The 10,342-nt window shown below is 34.4% G+C and overlaps 1 non-coding gene across 1 annotated transcript; it reads right to left on the bottom strand.

The window, feature by feature from the left end:
- Positions 1–9,969: 9,969 nt before the first annotated feature.
- LOC126951895 (U1 spliceosomal RNA) lies at positions 9,970–10,133 on the bottom strand. The gene has a single exon (XR_007724729.1). It is a non-coding gene; the product is annotated as a U1 spliceosomal RNA (small nuclear RNA).
- Between the last annotated feature and the right edge of the window lie 209 nt (positions 10,134–10,342).

Below are 10,342 nucleotides of genomic sequence, written 5' to 3'. Positions count from 1 at the left end.
GTAGCAGCTCATTAGTTTAATTGTGGAAGACAGTGTGGTGATTCCTTGAAGACCTAGAACCAGGTCTTTCAATTTGACTCAGCAATCTCATTACTGAGTATATATCCAAAGAAATATATTCCACTGTAAAGATAGATGCACATGTATGTTCATTGCAGCACTATTTACAATAACAAAGACACAAATGCCCACTTGATAAAGAAAATGTTGTACAAATACACCATGGAATACTATGCAGCCCTAAAAAAGAATGAGGTCATGTCCTTTGCAGGAACATAGATGGAACTGGAAGCCATTATCCTCAGAAAACTAACACAGGAACAGAAAACCAAATACCGCATGCCCTCACTTGTAAGTAGGAGCTGAACAATGAGAACACATGGACACAGGGAGGGGAACAACACACACGGGGGCCTGTTGGCTGGGGAAGAAAGAGAAAGAGCATCAGGATAAGTAGCTAATGTGTGTGGGGCTTAATACCTAAGTGATGGATTGATAGGTGCAGCAAATCAACATGGCACACGTTTACCTATATAACAAACCTGCACATCCTGTACATGTATCCTGAAACTTAAAATAAAAAAGTAAATTTAAAAGAAGAAAAAAGAGCAGGTGCTCTAGAGCTATAAATACATTGAGTTTCCATGTGATCAGACCAACTTCCAAAATCCTGTGCCCTCAATAGCTTTATGACTTTGTCAGTATTTAAGCTGAGAAATTTGTGAGCTGCAATATTCTAATATTTTTGGTGGATACATGGATTCAACTCTAGCAAGATCTTATATTGTCTTGCAGTTTCTCTCTGCTTTACTCTCCCTTGTATGAATGGATTGTTTTTACATTTGGCACTCTTTCATTTCCTGACAAATCATAATCCATTAAAGTCTTCGTTGGTTTCTCCCTGTACCTGAGCATCTTCACTATTTTAGTAAGGATGCTCTTCTATTTGATATATGACAAGCCAGACACACTCCTTCAGAAATGGAAGCTGCCAGCAGATATAAATTGCTTATTTCTCTCTGAAATTCATTTAACCAAAGCTTTTTTGTATCCAGTCTTCCTTTTGAGGTAATACAACATTTTGATTTATATTTTCACCTGGGATATTCTTGTGGTTAGCATAGACATAAAGATTTTCTTCATTCTTCTACATCCTATCTACATGTGAAGTTCCTAACATCTAATTTTAAAGCATTTTACCTAGGATGACATTGAGAAAGTTAGTTATAAAATGACAGTTTTAGGACATGCTACCCCCAAATAAGGCACCTTGAAAGTCATTGTCTCACCTTCTCCCATCTTTCTGTGTGAGAGCTGTCCATAAAAGGATTCTCTGGTCTACTTCTCCTGACAGTAGGTCATAAGACCACCATGTAACAGGCATCCTGCCCCATACCTGGGGAGAAGAAATGTCATACAGATACACAGAAGAATCTGAACCAACAGGTCTTGCTGAGTTCTTCCCCCATGCCCCAGTTTATTACCATTAGATTATACTCCTTTTTGTCCAATCATCTTTTCTCCACAACTATCCACTTCTTTTATCAGATTTAGCACAAAAACACATAGATTTCCCTGGGTCATTTGGACCTTCGTTTCTAAAAGCTCCTATGTAACATAAAACTTTAAATAAATAAACTCATTATGCTTTTCCCTTATTGATGTCTTCTGTTACATGGATGTCAGCCATGAACCTTTCAAGAGGTGAGAGAAAGATAATACTTTTTATCCCCTATAAAAACAAATGATTTATTTAGTTTATATTCTAGTTGAGTGTGTAGAGCTGCTGCCTTCTGGCTTCCTTGACCTATTGCTTGCTATAAGCATTAGACTCAAACCATGATTTTTTTTAAAGATGAATCTGATTATCGTTGACTCATTTCTTCCTTCTTAGTAGCTTAAAAAGGCGGGGTGGGGGGGCATGTTTGAGTAATCTCATTTTAAATCAGATTGATGAATTATCTGCTCTGTAAAGCTCCTTTCCTAACAAGGTCATTATTGTAACAAGGAAGCTCTATCTACCTTCCCTGAAGTTTGTTAAGAATTATAGGTAAAGGATTCCTTTTCCACGAAGCATGATTTATACTGCATACAATCCATGCCCAGACTTATTATGCACCTCTGTGTGATAAATTAGTTCCTCCTTTATCTTGTGCACAATGAGCTGCCTCCACTTTCAAGTTTTATTCGATAGACGCTATTTCATACTGAAAAATATGTCTCCAGTATTGTGGTCATGCCTCCTTTTCGAACAAACTATATATATATTTTTTACCTTCATAAAGGAACAGGGGTGCACTCCAGTTCTAGACTTCAAGCAGCAGCCTTGACTTTAGTCCACCATCTTACGTGAATTACTTGAAGCCTCCAATACCCTTCAGAATTCAAAATCTTGATTACCATTTTTTGCTTTTAAACTGTGATCCAATTTGCTCTTTCCTTTCTGCCACCACACCACCAAAATGCTTAATGTTTTCAAATACAGTGAGGTGCAAAAGCATGACATCTAGACACAGGCTATCTAAATTTGTTAACTACTCTTGACCTCAGTATCTTAAACTATAATAATTAGAGTAACAATAAATATTAATAATACCTACCTTAGGCCGGGCACGGTGGCTCACGCCTGTAATCCCAGCACTTTTGAAGACTGAGGCAGGTGGTTCACAGGGTCAAGAGATGGAGACCATCCTGGCCAACATGGTCTAAAATACAAAAATGAGCTGAGCGAGTGGCATGTGCCTATAGTCCCAGCTACTCAGGAGGCCAAGGCAGGAGAATCACTTGAACCCAGGAAGTGGAGGCTGCAATGAGACAAGATCGCACCACTGCACTCCAACCTGGCCAAAGAGCGAGATTCTGTCTCAAAATAATAATAATAATAATAATAACAATAATAATAATACCTACCTTACAAAGATATAATGAAAATTAAATAAAACATACTTCTGAGAAATATATGTTGGAAATATGTGAATATTTATAATTCCTAACATAAGCTAATAGTTATAAAAATAACTTTTTCTATTATATTTCATTCCCTATCATTAAGGGTTTGGAGTAGAAAGGGAGTAACAGAGTATAGTTTTTTTTGTTCCATATATCTTTCCCTGAATCTTCCTCTAGTCTTTCTGGTACTGTTAAATTGGTTGCATGCAGAACACAAAATCATGCGCATGTATAATCATATTATTAAGTTCTAAAAATCTTCATAAAATTGGTTAAGAAATTTTACCATTTCATTGGTGGGCTAGATATCTTGGGAGGCGTACTTTTGTACTACACAAAACATATATTTTAGTACATGCCTGTACTTAATAGAAAGCAATGAAATTAAAACAAACAAACAAAAGACAGGAAAGGAAAGAAGACACTGAATTCAGGAGGTGGCATCAGTGCAAGTAGCATGAAGCAGTGCAAAGAAAGCAAGATCAGAAATAAAAGGCAAGGTTAACCTGATGGGGAAAGCCTACCTCACTGCAATATTAAAGAGACTAAGCCTTTGTTCAAAGGAATGTAGGGAAGGGATGATTCAAAGAAGCTAAAATGGCTCTTAGCAGAGCAGATGAAAGTCCTGTCTTTATGAAAGCATTCTTAATTCAAGCCCTCAGAATTTTCAACTCAAATATCAAACTCAATAAAATGAGTTCATACAAAAATTAGAAAACACGAAAATCAATATTCTATGAATGAGTGACCAGAAACCACAAAAAGAGATGAAAACATTCATAGATTTCAGATATGGCATGACCAGAAATAATAAATAATGTTAAATAAATCATGTGCATACATGTATGTATGTGTTTCTGTGTGTTTATAATTCCAAATTTAAAAACTTATATTTTAAACAGTAAGTTAAACACAGCTGCAGTATCTATTCAGAATACAGGAGATAGAGACAGGGACTTAAAATATGAAATAAAAGTTAAGCGACCAAATGACTACAAAGATAGAAGAAAAAAAATCAGTATGAAAATTATTAGAGTCCAGAAAGAGAAAACAGACACTGTGAAAAGGAGGCAACAATTGAAATCATATGAAAAATTTTCAGTATTAATCAAAAACATAAATTGATGATTCCAGAAATTATCAGTAATATTAACAATGTAAAATGGCTAAAAATTCAGAAGCCAAATAAGATATTTTTTACATTCAATAATCAAAGATCACCTATCAAATAGAGATAATTAGCTTGTTAATATAATGCTTAGTATGATATTGAAAATTAGAAGATGGTGCTGAGAAATTCCAATTCATCTAAAATTGTGGAATGACCAAAACTATCTTCAGGACAGAAGAAAAAACAAATGATAGCCTCAAAAAACCGACAGATTTGTTTCATACATTTGTAATAAATTTAGATTCATTTGTCACATTTTGTCTTCCATCCTGAAATTCCTTTTTTTTTTTTTTTTTTTTTTTTTTTTTTGAGACAAAGTCTTGCTCTGTCACCAAAGCTGGAGTGCAGTGGCACGATCTTGGCTCACTGCAACCTCCACCTCCCAGGTTCAACCAATCCTCCCTCCTCAGCCTCCCGAGTATCTGGAGTTACAGGCATATGCTACTATGCTCAGCTAATTTTTGTCTTTTTTAGTAGAGATGGTGTTTCATCATGTTGGCCAGGCAGGTCTTAAACTCCTGACCTCAAGTGATCCGCCCGTCTCGACCTCCTAAAATGCTGGGATTACAGGTGTGAGCCACTGTGCCCAGCCTATAAATATTTTTAATTGCATAAATTAAGACATATTCTTTTTGTTGTACAGTCTTACAGGTTTTGACAATGCTTATTGCCTTGTACCCACCATTACAGTATTATAGAGAATAATTTCACTACACTAAAAATCCTTGTGCTTAGCCTATGCAGTGTGCCCCAACGTAAGCCTTGTTAACCACTGATTTGTTGGCCACCTTTAGAATTTGCCTTTTCCAAAACGTCATATAATTGGACTTGTAAAGTATGTAGCTTTGTCAGACTTTTTCAGGCCTTTTTCACATAGCATTATGCATTTAAGATTAATCATCATTTTGTTTTGGCTTGATAACTCATTGTTTTTCTACTTCATCAAGAATAATTTTTATTGATGAATAGTATTTCATTCTATATGTGTCACAGTTGATTTATACATTATCCATTATCAAATACATTGAAGGAAATCTTGGTTGCTTCAAATATTTAGCAATTATGAATAGAGGTGCTATGGACATTCATGTACATTATGGGTAATTTTTTTTAATCAGTTCGGTAAATACCTATGAGCATGATGACTGGAATGTATGAAAAGACTATGTTAAATTTTTTAAGACTGCCAAACTGTTTTTCAAAGAAGCCATGCCATTTTGCATTCCCACCAGCAGTGAATGAGAATTTCTGTTGCTCTGCATTCTCACCAGCAGTTGATATTGTCAATTTATTCTGGAGTTTAACCATTCTAAAAGGTGTGTAGAGATATCTTATTGTTGTATTAATTTACAATTTCCTAATGACAAACCATGTTCAAAATCTTTTCATATGCTTATTTGCTATCTGTATATTTTCTATGATAAGGCGTCTTTTCATTTTTTGTGACAATTTTCAATTGGGCTGTTTATTTATTGTTGAGTATTAAGGGTATTTTGTCTATTTTTGATACAAGTACTTCCTCAGATATGTGTTTTGAGGTCTACCAACCTGTGCCTTATCTTTTCATTCTCTTAATGTGTTTCCCAGAGCAGAAATTGTATGTTTAATAATGTCAAACATTATTTCTTTTTTCCCTTTTTAGGGGTTGTACTATTAGTGTTATACTTAAAAATTCATCACCACAGCCAAGTTCATGAAGATTTTCTCCTATGCCTTTTTCAAAGAGTTTTATAGTTTTGTATTTTACATTTTGGCCTAAGATCCATTTCGGTTAATATTCCTATAAGGGGTAAGGTCTCTGTCTATCTTCACTATTTGGCATATTGATGTTCCATTATTTCAGCACCATTTCTTGAAATGATTAGCCTTTCTCCATTTAATTTTTATTGCCTTGTTGTCAAATATTATTTGATTATATATGTGAATCTATTTCTGAGTTCTCCAATATGGTCTATTGATAACTCCAGCCTTCTCCTCATGCCTTTTCTCTGTACTTTCACAAATACCATACTCTCTTAATTATTGCAGACATAATATTTCTTAAAATTGAGTAGCATCTGTTCTCCACCTTTATTTTTCATCTTCAATATTGTGTTGGCTATTCTAGGTCTTTTGGTTTTTCATATAGACTTTAGAGTCAGTTTCTTAATATCTACCAAATAGTTTGGGATATATTGACTGAGATTGCACTGAATCTATACATCAAGCTGGGAAGAATTGACATCTTAACAGTAATGAATCTACCAATATAGAAACACAGAATATCTCCTCATTTATTTGGAGTTTCATTGTTTTTTATATTGGCATTTTGTAATTTTCCACATATAGATCCTAATGGTATTATGTTGTTAATTTCAAATTCTAAATGTTTATTGCTGATATATAGGAAAACATTTGATTTTTCAAATTAACTTTGTATCCTGTACTGTTGCAATAATTACTTGTTATTTTCAGGTGGTCTTTTTCCATTGATTCTTTGGGATTTTCTACACAGACAATCATATCATCTCTGATTGTCATCTGTGAACAAAGACAGCTTTATTTCTTCCTTTTCTCTTATACCTTTTGATTAATTTATTTTACTTGACTTCTTGCACTAGCTAGGACTTCCAATGCAATGTTGAATAAGGGTGGTGAAAAAAGACATTCTTGCCTTGTTCTCTATTTTAGGAGTAAGTATCCACTTTTTCAACATTATGGACAATGTTAGTTATAGATTTTCCACAGATATTACCTATCAAGTGCAGGATGTTTTCATTTGTTCTTAGTTTGCTGAGAGTTTTTGTCATGAATGAGTGTTGGATTTTTTTATATGTTCTTTCTGAATCAATTGATGAGATTTTATGATTTTTCTTTTCTAGTTTGTTCATGTTGTAGGGTGCACTGATTAATTTTTTAATTGTTGAGCCATACCTGAAATAAATTTCATTCACTCACTGTTAGTTTCAATTTGCTAATACTTTGCCAAATAATTTTTGTGTCTATGAGAGATACTGGTCTGCAGTATTTGTTTTTGTTTTTGTTTTTTCTTGTAATGTGTTTCCTTTATAAATTACCCCATCTTCCATATGTCTTTTTTAGCAACATGAGAATGGACTAATATAGTTAGTATGGCTAGTATGGCATATATTTTTCCATATCTTTACTCCTTCTCCTTTTTTTGAGACAGAGTTTCACTCTATTGCCTACGCTGGAGTGCAGTGGCACAATCTTGGCTCATGGCAACCTCTGCCTCCTGGGTTCAAGTGATTCTCATGCCTCAGTCTCCTGAGTAGCTGGGATTACAGCCGCGCAACACCATGGCTGGCTAATTTTTGTATTTGTATTAGAGGTAGGTTTCGCCGTGTTGGCCAGACTGGTGTTGACCTCCTGGCCTCAAGTGATCCGCTTGCCTCAGTCTCCCAAAATGCTGGGATTACAGGTATGAGCAACCGCGCCCAGCCCTATATTTTACTTCTAACCTAAAGTAACTTCACTTTTATTTTAAAGTGAGGTTCTTATAAACAACCTATAGTTGCACATTGTTTTTATTATCCACTCTGACAATCTTCATTTGTGGGAATAGTGTTTTTTATTTTTAGCATTTTCTATTGATTCTTAAACATTACCCATATGTTTATGAATGTTGTCCACTTTTTCATTGTCCCTTAACATTATAAATAGTTATTTTCAATTCCCTTCATGACAATTTTTACATCTGTGTTATAACTGTCTTTTTTATTTTTAAAATGTTCTTAACAAAATTGTATATGTTTGTGTTGTATATAAAGATATTTAATATATATATTATCTCACATACTTGTACCTTTTTTGTGGTAAGAATAATTAAAAATCTACTTTCTCACTCATTTTTAAGTATGTAATGTATTGTTTCTAACTTTAGCCACCATGATATACAATAGATGTGCTGTTATTAGTTCTATTTAGCTGGAATTTTGTGACTTTTGAATATCTCCCCATTCACCACACCTCCCAGTTTCTTGTACCCACCATTACACTCTTTGTTTCTATGAGTTTGACTTTTATACATTCTACATGTAAGTGAGAAATTGTGGTATTTCTCTTTCTGTTCCTGGCTTGTTTCACTTAAAATAATTTCCACCAAGTTCATCCATGTCATCACAAATGCTAGTGTTTTCTTTTAAAATACTACTCACTAGTAGCATTCCTTCGTGAATACATACCACATTTTCTTTATCTCATCAATTGTTGAGAGGCACTGAAGTTCATTTTATATCTTGGCTGTTGTTGCAGTGAACATTGGAGTGCAAATATCTATTTGACATATTATCATACTCTGGATATAAACCCAGGAGTAGGGTTCCTAGATTATATGGTAGTTCCATTTTTTTTAATTTGGGGGGCATCTCCATACCATTTTCCATAATGATTGTGCTAATTTACAGTCCCAAGAACAGTGTACATGGGTTCTCTTTTCTCTATATCCTTTTTAATACTTACCTTTGGTCTTTTTGATAATAGCCACCCTAACAGGTGTGAGGTAATATCTCATTGTGATTTTAAGTTGTATTTCTCAAATACTTAGTGATGTCAAACAATTTTCATATACCTGGTGGCCATTTGTATAACTTCTTTTAAGACACGTCTATTTAGGTCCTTTGTCCTTTTTAAAAATTGAATTATTTGTTTTCTTACTAGTAAGTTGATTAAGTTACTTATATATTTTGAATATTAACCACTTGTCAGACTATGGTTTGCAAATAAATTATCTCATTTTGTAGGTTGTCCCTTCACTCTGTTGATTGTTTCCTTTACTGTGCAGACGTTTTTGATGTAACACTATTTGTCTATTTTTGCTTTGGATGCCTGTACATTTAGAGTAATATCTAAAAATCATGCTTAGACCAGTGTCATAGAGCTTTTCCCCTTTGTTCTTTTCTAGTAATTACACAGTTTGAGGCCTTTCATTTAAGTCTTTAATCCATTTTGAGTTGATTTTTGTATATGACAAAAGATATGGGTTCTTTTTTGTTTGTTTTACATTCTGTTAGTATGGTATATCACATTTATGTATTTGCTTATGTTGAATCATTTTTGCATCCCAGGGATAAATTCCACTTGATCATGGTGAATAAGGGTCTTAAGTTTTTCTTTGATGGAAGACAGCTAATTATTTATTAAATCTCCCTACTTATTATTTATCTATTCTGATTTTCCCTTTCTTCATTATTCAGTGTTGATAGGTTGTATGTGTCTAGGTATTTGTTCAGTTTGTTAGTGTACAAGTGCACCCGCTTATGATTATTTATATTTCTGTGGTATCAGTTGTAATGTCTCCTTTTTCATTTATAATTTTATGTATTTGAGTCTTCTCTCATTTTTTTAAGCTAGTCTTGCTAAGGGTTGACCAATTTTGTTTATTTTTATTTATTTATTTATTTTTGAGATGCAGTCTTGCTCTGTTGCCCAGGCTGGAGTGCGGTGGCACAATCTCCACGGCTCACTGCAAGCTCCGCCTCCCGGGTTCACGCCATTCTACTACACGCGCCCGCCACCACTCCCGGCTAATTTTGTTTTTGTATTTTTAGTGGAGACAGGGTTTCATCGTGTTAGCCAGGATGGTCTCGATCTCCTGACCTCGTGATCCGCCTGCCTAGGATTCCCAAAGTGCTGGGATTACAGGCATAGTCTGTTTATCTTTTTAAAAAACCAACTCTTATTTGTGTTGATGTTTTCTATGATTTTTCTAGTCCCTATTTCATGTATCTATATGCTGATCTTATTTCCTTCATTCTACTAACTTTATACATAGTTTATTCTTCTTTTTCTAGGTCTTTGGGGTGTAATGTTTGGTTATTTCTTTTCTTTCTATTTTTTTTTTTTTTTTTTAGGGGAAAGCGTGAATGCAGTCCCCCACTACCGCAAATTATATATTTCAGTTTCCTACATTTGGGGAAATCACAGGGGTCAGCATATCCCGACTGCAATGGATAAGCTTTGCCCTGGGAAAACCGCCTTCATGATTATGGTATCTCCCCTGCCAGGTAAGTATGTGTTCGGTTATTTCTTTGATATATTGCTTCTGTTTTCATGCAGGTGTTTATATGTTTCATGTAGGTCTAACTTCACTCTTAGAACCACTTTTGCTGCATCCCCTAAGTTTTCATATGTTGTTTTTCTATTTTTGCTTGTCTCAAGATGTTTATAATTTCTCTTTCAATTTTATTTGACCCATTTGTTGTTCAGAAGCATGTTGTTTAA

This window comes from Macaca thibetana, chromosome 3 (assembly GCF_024542745.1).
Source record: "Macaca thibetana thibetana isolate TM-01 chromosome 3, ASM2454274v1, whole genome shotgun sequence".
In the NCBI taxonomy this organism is placed as follows: domain Eukaryota; kingdom Metazoa; phylum Chordata; class Mammalia; order Primates; family Cercopithecidae; genus Macaca; species Macaca thibetana.
Note: the sequence above shows the minus strand (reverse complement) of the source record. Positions and strands in the feature narration are given on the sequence as shown.